Source organism: Pogonomyrmex barbatus, unplaced genomic scaffold (genome assembly GCF_055798465.1).
Source record: "Pogonomyrmex barbatus isolate J1 unplaced genomic scaffold, ASM5579846v1 scaffold1, whole genome shotgun sequence".
Taxonomy (NCBI): domain Eukaryota; kingdom Metazoa; phylum Arthropoda; class Insecta; order Hymenoptera; family Formicidae; genus Pogonomyrmex; species Pogonomyrmex barbatus.
Window position 1 is genome coordinate 27,079,670 of NW_028297098.1, and position 13,170 is coordinate 27,092,839.

At 40.5% G+C, this 13,170-nt stretch overlaps 1 protein-coding gene and 1 long non-coding RNA gene across 2 annotated transcripts in view; one reads left to right on the forward strand and one right to left on the reverse strand.

Moving 5' to 3' along the window:
- The window catches only part of LOC148938322 (uncharacterized), a 54,603-nt gene that overhangs the window by 33,941 nt on the left and 7,492 nt on the right, over positions 1-13,170 (reverse strand). The window lies entirely within an intron of this gene.
- Positions 4,132-13,170, forward strand: part of LOC105431615 (protein Fe65 homolog) — a 146,881-nt gene continuing 137,842 nt past the window's right edge. Inside the window, exon 1 of the mRNA XM_011645915.2 lies at positions 4,132-4,484. The gene's annotated coding sequence lies outside the window, so the exon portion shown is untranslated. The remainder of the gene's footprint in view (positions 4,485-13,170) is intronic.

Genomic DNA, 13,170 nt, shown 5'->3' on the forward strand with positions numbered 1-13,170 from the left:
GCCATAAATTCGAAGGAAAAAAGGAGAACAATGCGCGCAGAGGGGCGATGGACGACCTCGTCGAAACTTCGGCAAAGTTAGTTTCTCACGATTAAAGCTTACTGCCTCTTATACCGGACATGTTCCTATACATGTTTCCGGTACCTCCTTCCGAGAGACTATCGCACTCCCGGAGAGGATCTCGATAGCGCCCGCTCAGTTTGGCCGAATGAAATTTTAATTTTTGATAAGGCACCACTCGCGCCACACGCCCACGCCAGTTCTCTCGACTCTTCTCTCTTTCTTCCCCTCTTCGCGATCCGAAGCAACCTGCGTCGGTTTCGAGATATTAAATATCGCCAGAAATGCGGTGCAGTGGCGTGGAGAAATTTCGCGAAACGGCCGCACGGACAGCTCTTGTGAATCTTTTAAGGCCGCTCGGAGGAGTTGCATGCTTATGCAAGAAAAAGATCTGTTTTCGTAAAGTACATTACGCTCGGTTACACCGAAGGGTCTTCGGTTAATTTCAGCTCTAGCTCCCTTATTCCTTTCTAGGCTAGTCTTTAGCTGCAATTGAAACGCTACGAGGAACGTAAGAATAATCTTTATCAAAAAGTTGAAACGCCTTATTTTACATAAAAGCAAGACATTTGCATTCTATGCGTCAAATTTCTATATACGTCACATTTGCATTTTTTAAAATAAAACTTTGAATCGTATGCATTATCCCGTTTTATTATAAATTATCATCTAACTAAGTAATATCCTAAACTAGAGAGATAATTAATCTTAAGTCGCTTCCATCTGCGAATTCTAATCAGCTCTGGGCTATCGGATAGCGGTTGACAATGTAGAAGGGGGGTTCCGCATGTCACGAAACGTGAAGGATGGCGGAGGGTGGGTCGTGACAATAACGCAAAGGTGAGTAAATGGGAGAGAAGAACAAGAGAGAGAAAGAAAAAAAAGAGAGAGGGTGAGAGAGACAAGAAAAGAGAACGAGTAGCAGAAGTGGGTATTCTATGGCATGTGGTTGCACTCATACATTCAACAGACGGAGCAAAACGACACGACCCAGGGTGACGGAGCGAGATGGACGAAGAGAGATGGAGGAAGTATACCGCGGAAGGCTTCCCGTTGCAGGGACGTAAGCCGAGAGGTGAAGGGTGGCAGAGCAGTACGTTACGCCATGTGTGAAATTACAATCACCCACCCCTAATGCCCTCGCCCTCGACTCAACTCCGTTCTCGCGCACGTCTCATGGACGCATGAAATATATGGGGTGCTTCGGAACTCGTGTGAACATCGAACGCATGCCTCAGTGGTTAAATAGTTACATTTTACGACATATACATCGATCTTTCCCTTACTTGCAATTACCGAAATAATTTCATGCTCCAGTAGTTTTAACATTAGACATTGATTTATATTATAATTACGCGAGTCACACACAGAAAATACACCCTATGTATGCAGCTCGGTTTAAATCTCGCTTGTGTATCTGATGCATCCACACAACCGGTGGCAGAAGACATGTATTGCGAAGGTTCGGCGTACTCGGTTCCTCTCTCTCTCTCTCTCTCTCTCTCTCTCTCTCTGAAGAGCCTTTGGTAAACTTTGACGTGTAAACCTGTCGAGGCGACCCTCTCGCTGCGGCCGCTTATGCGACAGCTCGGAAATATAATCGTTTAATGTCCGCGCTCTTGAGACGATCGCAGCGCGGGCCGACAAAGAAATTTACACAGCCGCCACCTTTCACGCCTGCTATTAATTCTCCGCCCGGCTGCACACGGTTACAACGGTTAATCTCGTCGGTCTTTCTCGACAGGTTTACGCCGTAGACTATAAAATTTCTCTAAATGTGTCTAAAAGTGATCGCGTTTACTTCAAATACTTACTTCATTACGTTTTATTTTGCTACACGTACACAAGGAAGACATTCGTAAATTTTCGTTTGCTGTGAAATAATTTTCAGCGTCACGTATTTATTTACGAATAGACCGTTTCCTTGATTGGCGCAACGTGGACATTAACGCGATAATTTTCCGAGCAATTTCATCTCGCGAGTGCGTAACGAAGTACGCGTTTTCCCGACGAAAGGTGGTGGAGGATCGAAACGACAAGAGCGGACTTCTCCGCGCGCGATATTAATATTGCACGGTCTGATTTCTACTGGGTGGGCACAGTCGATGTTTGTACGTCGCGTCATTGCACCGGGAATCGTCAGCGCACGAATGAGATTAATAAATATTAGAGAGAGAGAGAGAGAGAGAGAGAGAGAGAGAGAGAGAGAGAGAGACGAGAGAGGAATGTGCTTCCAGGGATGCGCGTGATTTAAAGAGGCGAGCCGCCTCCGGCAGCCTTTTTTAATAAATAAACCGGCTACGCAAAATTACTTGGAAGATTGTATCTTTTTTCATGGACCGCCGGGTAATCGTTCCTCCTGGCTCGGTCCACTCGTCACGTGGAATAATTAATAAGCCGAAACGGATAGATGCGACCGGACGAAACGATGGAAACGCCAACGCGATGCGACGTGTATTTAAATGTCCAATCTGGCAAGATTCATCTCAATAAATTTTCAAGCTCAATCGACCGGTGTTTACTCTTTAAAACCTGTCGAGCGTGCTGAACGAAACAATAAAATGCAATTTCTAATGACGAATGTATATAGATCGTTCAAGTATTGGAAAAATGTTTGAATAAATTCTCTGGCGTGTTTACTCAATCGGATTTACACTTAATAATATATTTATTATGTTAACAAATTTACAACTGTACAAGTCAATGTATATAAATTTTAATTTCTTTTTTTAACGCAGGAATACTTGCACTCGCAGATACTTGATATCGATAGAAAAAAGAGACATACGACACAGTTAAGAAAAACGTGATAAAAGATGCAGCAATTTCAGGACAGATCCTGTTGGTATTGATTTTTTGTACGCTTGTCGTAGTAGCGCGTGACACGACCCAGCAGTTCACTTTTGTAACCCTCCCTTCTGGCAAGTACACAATTACACACACGGCTCTTGTCATGCTTTCTGAAGCCATTGTCTATTACGATCGTTAACGAGCCTTCGATCACCTGGCAGAATGCCTCGCCAATCCGCCGCGAGTTTTCCGATTTTCCGATCGCTTTGCCCGTCATTCGTTACACGTTCAATGCATCGCACCAGTTTGATACAATTATTTCCTCTTTCGACAGCATTTCCGTTTAAATACATTGAATTTTATTAGAAAAATATTACAGCAAATAAATCCAATTTTATTATCTAGATACAATAAATCACTTTATTTAATTATTCACTAAGTAATATCTTATTGGTAGTAAATAACGGGCGATTTCCTCGATAATTATTCATCGCTACGCCACAATATTTAAGTTTTTATTGAAGAACATTCTGCTCAGGAACTTTGCGCAAACAGGCGCCGTTGAATTTATTATTCAGAAAAGCACAGCGCCGAGAAAACCGGGAACGAACTTGTTATAATTATTGGGTGCGAAAAGTGAAAATGCGTGTACACATCGCGAGCCAGACGGCAATGAGGGGATGCTAAGGCAACTTTCTAGACGCTGATTAATCCACAAGTCTGCGTAATTTATAGACTAGATTCGCGGCCGCTTCAAAGGCTTATGGTTACGCAACTTCTGCGGCGTATTTCCTTTGATCCAGGTCTTAGCTCGGATTCCATTGCTTTATTTTATAATATGAGATGTCAGCCAATTTAAAAACATCATTATCTTATATTATTTCTGAATTAATTTACATTTATTACGAACATATGATTAACATTTTAATTAGCAGAAACTCAAAGAATATTATATACTAAAAAATAAAAATCTAATTTGTGCTTTTTTATTATCGTTTATGTTTTTATTCTCCATGTTTAAAAAGGAAAGAAGGAATAAGCGCAAGAAAAAACTAGATAGTAGTTTCACTTTGTTGAAATCTTTTATCTCACATTTCCTGCAAAATGAGGCAAAAGAAAAGAATGACGTTTAGGGGTACCCACGTGAGCTTCGACGTTCCTGAAAGTTACCCGGTGGGGGCAAGGGGTTGCTGCTACCACCGACCAATGGGGATTGCGCGTGCTCGAGAGAGAGAAAAAGAGAGGGATTCGCAGAGGGGTTGCAGAAACACGGTGGCGTCGTCGTTTGGTAGCGCCGCGACGCCCTCGACGCGAACTAGACGCTCTCTGTACACCCCTAGACTCCATGGTATTTCTAACCTAACCACCCTCGCGCACCATCCCGTTCATGCTCGCGTGACGTGTGTGTTTCGTGGCGCGCTGCGTTATATCGTTTCCCTCCTCATTCCCCGGCGCAGTACGCGCGTTATCCTTGTTCCGGAAGGTTCGTTGCAACCAGGTGCAAAGAGAGGACAGTGAGAACCGAGGGGGTGTGAGAGAAACAGAGAGAAAGAGGGACAGAGAGGGGAGAAGCCAGCTGGCTCCAGGCCGCTCGGCGGGAGTTCTCGAGGGTAGAAACAATTCGGACTTTTGTTGTAAGTATATTTTTGTCGTTATATTATTAATATTTAAACGCTTTTCACAGAAAAATTATTTAGAAGCTTAGAACAATATTGTCATCGATGTCATCGATGATATGTTTTCACGAGTATCCTCGCGAGGGATGAAACTCGATCAACTTACTCCCTTCGATTTTCGTGTTGCTATATATATAATGTAATGTCAAAATCTAACAATGTAGTATGTCATTCCTCTCTATCATATCTTTATCACAACAAAATCTGTTCTCTTACAAATTTTGCGTAAGAACTACATGAAACTGTAGATACGACTGCACACACAGGACAAATCAACGTATTCATAAATATATATTAATATTTATATGTTTATATATTTTTTTTTATGTTTTATATATTTTTTATTTATATGTTTATATATTTTAATAAATAAAGATTGATTTTATTTCAAAACGATATAAATTTTCTCTTCTTATTGATGTAATATTTTAATGACTTGTGCTGCTTTGATAAGCTGAGTTTTGCAATCACGAGCAAATTCATTTGTTCGAGTATTCTTATGAAATCTATCGAGAGCCGTTTTTTAAATAATACGCGTTTCACATTCTTCACGCTCTCTCGAAGTTGTCCGTGCGAGTTTAAATCTTTTTCTGGCTATAGAGCGATAAGTGTGCTCCGGTTATTGCGAAAGGTAATTCTCGTCTATTGTTCTCGCGCACCGCTGATAAGCACAGAACGCTTTTTCTTTTTCTACGTGATGAGAATTCGCGCCCAACAACCTACCGACATTATCTGACCTATAAAGTTGCCTGACTTTTTATCTCTTTCTGTCGCGTTTTCGAAACGATCGTATAAAAAGTTATAACTGCCACTGATATTAAAAAAACATGACGGATATAACACAAGTGAGTTAATCAACTGTCATCCGCTGAAAGCCAACATTCCTCGTTATATATAAAAAAAAAATGTGTTTCCGATTTATAAGACCTTATTTATATACATCTTAACTTTCGAAAGTTACAATGAAAATATGAAAATAAGGTTGGCTTTATTTTTAATTTTTCATATTTTGTCTTTTAATTGTCAATTTCTTTTAGAAATTCTTTAAAGTTTTATAATTTTTTATAAAAGATATAGAATTATGTCAATTACATCAAGATTCTAAAAATAGGATATTAACTTTAACCGAGATAAAGTGCTATTCTACGTGGAAGGACTGGTCACAATTAGTCACTTATAATGCAATTATCAATCAGTCCTTGACAAGTTAGACACTTGTCGTGTCTAACTACCGGACGTAGATGTACACGAGAAATATACGAACGAGAAGTTAAGCGGAGTCAAGAGAGGAGTACGTGAAATTTTATATATTTTCGTTGCGGCAGGTCGATACGCCAAAGTTCCTGCAGTAGTCCTCGCGAGTATAGCGTATACTCGATACGGGCGAAAATAAATCGCGCGCGAGGTCTCAATCCGAAGATCAATCTCGTGTAATATTTAAAGATCGCGGGCGAGAGGCAGGCGGAAAAAAGACCCCAGTGCATAGTTTCCTCCTTTCCTTACGTTCTCTCTCGCTTAAAGCTTTGGGATTTCGTGTGTCGTTCGTGGACCGAACAATGAAATCGATACGAAACACGTGTTATGTTTCCTTCGTCGTTTAATCCTCCGGGCTTTCCTAACAGCACGTGCTATTCTAATATTTAAATCTGTCTAACTTGGAAAAGAGAGAATAATGTAAGCTTTTCATAAATCAAGATTTACCGTTTAGAAAAATGAGCTTTCAAAGGGGGAAGTTCCTAATTTAAGGGAAAAAAATCCAACTCATTCAAATCGTTATTCTCTCCTTTTTGATAAAATTTTAACACGAAATAATATTATACTTATTTTAATGCAATAAAATTTTCGTATACATTTCATTACGTGAGTAAACAAATGATCGTCCATCACATTTTTAACCACGCGATTCATCATATCTCTTTTACTCTCTAGCTTTGAATCATTCGAGTCGCCCTCTCGGTCGCTCCATTCATACCTCTAAAATTCTTGTCGGAGAAAGCAGCAGCAAGTCGCGAAACCGCAGAGAAAGCTGGGGTAAATAGATCATTTGCGAAACGACGGGGCGCGAAACCGAGAATAAGCGGCGACAGAAAGGAGAGAAAGAGAGAAAGAGAAACAAGAACAAAAACCGATGAAAAGCGATCCCTCCTTTCTCCGGCTTCACCCCGTACCTATCATTTTTCTTGTTTTCATTCTTCCAAAGTGTGGAACGCGTGTCTCGCGCAGATATGAAAGTACACCCGTGCATTATTATTTTTCCTCCACGCCTACCGTTCTACCCTTGCGGGTAGCAGCCTTCGCGAATGTTTTTTCTTCGCTGTCGCCGTTCCTTCGTTTCTCGCTGTCGCGTCTACGTTGCTTCTTCCTTTGTCTCCTTGGAAACCTTGCGGTAGTTATGCGACGTTCGGTCCTGATGCTCGGCAGGCGCGAGGGATACTGGCGGCGTGGGAGGGTGCGCGAGGATTCGAGGGGAGAGAGGGGGCGAGAGGATACGGTCCAGGAACGTGACTTGGATGCAATATTTAAAAGCGGCGCAACGTCAATACTCTCTTCTCCTCTCTGCTGGCTCTTTCTCGCCGTCTACACGCTTCTCCGTCGAGGCCTCCCTTCGAGGCCGAAAGGAGAGAACCGCCGCCGGTTACCCTAATACGGCACTGAATCGGTCCCGCGGTCTGACCTTAACCCGGGATCATCCCCTTGTTCGACGGGGATGGGCTTCCCCGTGCGTCGCGCCGCCGTTTCCTGAATTTCGTTTTGGCGCTTCGACGTATGGGGAATTTCAGTGAGGACGCGCCTTCTGAGACCGGCATGAACGAGGGGGATTTCCGAGTGTGCTTAAAGCCACAGTGGATCGTAAATGCGCTCTTTGACTGCCATGGGTCAAAAGGCTGCTCAAACATAGTCTCTACACGGCTGCGTCGCATGTCATCCAATGTCACTTTGGAAATCTCTCTTTCTTGCAACTTCAACATTTTAACCAAAGTCATTATCAAAGGTAAATGTGATTATAAAAATAATTCTTGCAATATACTTAAAATATGCGCATTTTAATAATCAAAATAATTTACTTGATACCATTGCTAAAACTTTCTTGCGCAATATTATTAAGCACGATATTATTAAGAAATAGAGTGAATAGTTACGCGAATTATGCGAAATTGAGGACATAATACTGCAGCCATCGATGGTATTATGAGCGCGCAAATATTTTATCTTTTCTCGACGTGCCTCTATAATTTATTGCTAATGCCTTCCTGCACGGCCGGAAAGTCATCCTCGCTCCCTTCTGTAAGCAGCGAGCGGTGAAAACGAATGAGAAATCGGTAAAGAAAGAGAGAAATATGTACGGGCGATGATATAACGGCGAGAAAATGCAGGAAGTTATGACAATTATGAGGGGCGGCGGGGAAGGAAAAGACGTCTAGTTGTGCGACGGCTCGTGAAATGAAATCGGGACGGAGGACGATCGTTTATAAGTTCGACAGATGGAATTCTTCCTTCACCGTTTTTGCCCGCTATCACTCCCTCGGCATTCTCCTTGCAGCAACAAACGCCTCTCTACAATCTAATTAGGATATCTGACAGGAAGATAAAATTGAATATCCGATAAATCTCTTCTCGATATGTTTGTTGACGACATATTCGCTCTCGTCACCTCATCACGATCATGTATTATTAAATCAACTGTTTAATTTAATTTTATTGATTTTGTGAAAATGAAAAACAAATATCTTTAATATACTTTAATATACTTTCTATTTTAAGAAATAGAGATGAATGAATATTAACTTGGAAGAATCCCAAAGCAATCCTTTTCCCTCGCCAGATCTCTCTTTGCACTTTGAAGGAGGCTTTTGATGCTGGAAGGAAGAACACGTCCCAGTGTGTCCTTCCTTCCTTCTCGAGTAAATTCGTGAGGCAATCCAAAGTAGCATATGCAGGTCACGAAGAGAAGATTCACGTTCGCGTAGCCAAGGTTGACACGACCTAATTAAGAGAAAACTATAAAGTTCTCCCTTCGTCACTGGCGCCGACCCTCGCAATATCCTCTTTATTAATTGCATTTTAGTTTCATTTCTCGTATAACGCTTTTTAATCTAATGAATGCTTTAATATTTATAATTTGTAAGGCGCTACCAGAAAGATAAATTCTTATTATTGGACAGGTAAATCTGTCTTTGCGAGGACAGATGTAGGAATAATTAATTTGTCGTGAGTTTTATTATCGCAATAAATCGCCGTGGATTATGGACGTAGATTAGGAAATCCTTTTACAGCTGATTAGCGCCGATTAAAGTAAATATTTAACTCGCTTTGTGTCATGGGTTAATCGCTAAGTGGGGTTGTAGAAAGGGGGTGCCGTAACGCAACCCCCCGTCGAGTCGCGACGGGAGCTGGATTTATAGCGATCGTAGCGAGACTCGCCTTCTCGGAATTTCGTAAAATTTACAGGCTTATTTCTTTAGCAAAGACGACCGAAGAAAAAAACAAGCGCGGAAAGACAGAGGTGCTGAAACCTTTTCTTGTCATCCTCTTTTCCAACGATCCACCATTGCCGATTGACCTCGAGAGCAATGTCTTATCTGAAATTTCATCCGGCAAAGATATTCTTTATCTTCACAAGAATCGCGTATATATCGTTCTGCGAGTATAATTTCATCTAAAAGATTGAAATATCATATGAGATATGACTTATTCGTATTTTATTAATGTAAAGCGCGGATATAGAGATCTTTTTTTGAAAGTTATCTGATTCATATATTGAAAAAAGTAATAATGTGAAATACACAAATAAATAAAAAAATTTATGTATAATAATTTTTATATGATATCTCAGCATTGTCTCCTTTCCGGCCCATGTTACCTAAGACTCTCGAGCTTATTGCAGCGTCTTAAAATAAAGTTACCAAAGCTCGGAGCATCTTGTACAACGATTTGCATGAGTAGACAATACAGGCGGCGACGTAAAAAAAGATATTACCAGACAGCTGTTCCGCCATTCAAGCGGTAACATGCGCCATGGTCCGTCGGAATTTCCACCCTCCTCTGTGTCCTCCTTTTCTTCTCAGTTTCGCACCCACGCCCTTGCCCTTGACTTTCTCACCCTCTCTGCCGCTCCGCCGAGACACTGCCACCTTATCCCCGAGCTTAATTCGCAAAGGAAACGGTCGATGAAGGGCGTGCCTGCTGCGCGTGGAAATTCGTTCGGAGGATGACGAGAGAAGAGGGCAGGGACCGGCCGCGCTCGGGACGCGAGACGATTTCAAATGTTACGCGTTGCGATTTTTTAATCAAATCTTTATACCGCACGTTTCCGACGCAGATAACATCCGGCGAGTTTCATATTCTTAATATACAGGCGGCGTAAATTTTTCTCTTCGATCCCACGGTCTTCCGCGTTTCCGCCCTTCTATCTCGTTTCTTCCTCGCAACCCCGCGTCTTCGAATATTGGCGCGATATCTGTCCATTTTTCTCTCTCATGTCTCGACCCAACCTTGAACCTTACAAGGTCTTCGTCACGAGGGGCGGAAGTGCCAGAAATTCCTCATCGAAAGATAGCAAGTTCATATGTTTCGTATAATAATGAATATATATTCAAATAATATTATTCGCCACTTTTTGCAAGTTTTAAATATATTAATTTATTAAAAATATTTTTTCTATAAAACGGTACGTTATTTAGAATCTTCTTGAAATTTTTTCCGGAATATTTTTCGCGTTTACATGGAGCATCGAGCGTCAAAAGTTGTCTGATTGTAAACCTACCCGAGCGCTATGAATACACCGTAATTTAATTTTGCTCAGAACGCCGAGAAGTTTCGCATCATGTTTCCTACATTTTCTTTCCCGAATGAAAATATCATTTTTCTCTCTACAGATATTTAATATGCAAAGTTTTTCCAAGACTTTACATCCGTTCCGTTCTCAATTCAATTAAGGCCTTGTAATTACCTATTAAAATGCAAAACTTATTAGCGAAATATGCATTATGCTAATCTTCCCTAATATATAAGTTACGTAAATATTTCTCCATAGCTATTGATGTATATTTCATGGTCTAACTTGGAGTATAACTACTCTAGAACACACATTTCTCGCTCCATATCTTTATCTCCGAACACATCTATCACTTCCAAGACAAAGAAACATCTGTCTCTATTCTTATTTACATTAAGTGTAATGTTATTTCGCGAAATTGCATGGATCCTCGCGAGAAACGATCGATAATCTCGAATAATAAGCGTAAGTGTATATTCCAAGTAGATATTAACGATTATTGAACGCGAGACCACTTGCTTTGAATGCAGGGTTCTTCGATAACGAGGCCATAAGGATGCCAAAGGACTGGTTGGAGCCATAGGTTCGCGATTAATTCCGGCTGCAACATGCGCGCACTTGGTTAGTTACTCCATCTTTGGAGAACCTAATTTACGGAGCGAACTGCAGATCGCGGCGAAACTTGCCGTTCGCAGGAGGCGACGCTTGCTGATATCGACTTCAGCAAATTGATGACCCTACGGCAGTATCTATCTAGTCTAAGCTTGGAGGAGTAAATTATACAAATAACTGCAGGAATGATAAAAACAATTCATGCTAATCTGAAATCATATTAGATTTCAGCGAAGAATCGTTTCGCATTACGTGCACTGAAATTGGACGTAATTAAATCTGTTGTTTTTAAAAAGGAAAGAAACAAAATTTTTTGCTAATACCGAAATCTCGGTATGACTTTATAATAGTCGACTCTGTGTCTACCGAATATGTCTACCGAAATTGTTGATACTAAATTTCTCAATTATCTCGAAATTAAACTCCTCGTTTGGATGTCAACTTCGTGAATCCCCACAGCCAAACTTTCCCGGAGCCCATGATGCTTCGCATGAAAGTCCGCTCGCAATGTTGTGTCGCACAAGTGTAGTAACAAAGCAAGTCTCTCGAGAACTTTCGACGTGGAAATTCAATTTCCATCGCGAGGTTCGCGCGACGTCTCGCGATCTTTCCCTTCCCTACATTCTCTATCCGTTTCTTTCTCGTGTGTTCGCCTCGCCAGCTATTCGCCTCTTTTTTCGCGGATCTTATCTCGCCCGGGAGACGTGAAACGCCGAGACAGGCGATTTCTACCTCTTTTTCCTCTCGTGCGCGAAGGGCGAACCAGAGAGCGTATCTTACGCTCTACGTATGAATACTTTGCACCCGGAGATCGCGCCGATTCTCAGAGAAAACGATCATCACGAATTCTCTCATGCGAGGATCCATATGAAATGACGGGACATGAAGGAATAACTTCTGCTACAATTTTCCTCATCGCGCTGAATGCATTGTTACATCTTACGAATGCGATCTAATTTATTCTAAACTATCGCAAAACTATATTAGCTTTAGTACTAAATATTTATTGGTAATATATTAAATATTTTACTTAAAAGATTTTTTCATTATAGATTGTATAGCGAGGCACTGTAATTCTTTTAGTGAATCAATACTGTTTTGTATTCTTGTCTGAACCGAAGCGGGACACATAAATCATCCCTTTGGAGTCGCAGAAGATCGAGCCGAATCTTTCATTTACCGCAATCAATTTTCACGCGACAACGCCTGTACATGCACCATATTCCTACGACCATTTTTGTCCCCCATTCATACAGCTTTCGCCCTCATCTCGCCATATTACTGTTTGTATTTCCGCCGTCCAAGATACTTAAAGACCGTGCTCTTTTATCGCAACGTTGGTATCTTTGCGAGGCTGTTAGTAGAAACGATCGCAGCGTAAGTGTAAACGTAGGTATACAAGTCATACATGAGTAAAAGAAGATATCGACTCTCAAATACATAAGTATAAGTGCATATTGAGTGTTTTATTTTATACTCTATTTCTTTCATGAAATTTAACTTTTTTGAAGCAGAGTTTTCTCTACGAGAGTTTCATTGATCCAATTTTTTTTTATTTTGATTAATTACGTTTGTAATTAATCATAAATACTCAAATGCAAATTTTATCAAAAACAAGTAAAATCTTGTTTCTATTTGTATCCTAAAATTGTTTTATTCTGTACTCCATTACTTTTGAAATTTAATTTTTTTTGAAGCAGAGTTCTCTGCTGAAGAGAATTTCATTAACTTTTTTTTAAATTTTAGTTACATTTGTAATAATAAATACTCAAATATAATATTTATTAAAATATCAGTTAAAATTTTATATCTATTTGTATCCTAAAATTCACGAGAAGAGTTATTAATTTTTCGACAATTTAAAAAAATATGTAATATAATTTGTTAGAAAAATTTTAAAAATAAGAAGGTCTACATGTATGCAATATATGTAGACCTTCACGCTATAAGGCCGATTTAAGAAGGATAATATTATTCTATGTCCCCTAGAGGCTGTAAAGATAATGGGGAGAGACGCATTTCTCCATTTCTCAGTCTATCTTTCTACTCACTCCCTGGATCCCAGCCGAATCGTATGCGTGCACGTGTATATATTTCTCTTTTTCCTCTGCCTTCGTGAAAATCGATCGTTTCATTTATTATACAGATATGAGAAGCTGGAAGAGAGAAAGAGTGGAATTTGAGGAAGTCCGAAGTGAAGCCGCGTTCTTTCGAAAGGGAAACGTCTCGTCGATACGAGTGGATCGCGCGATTCAA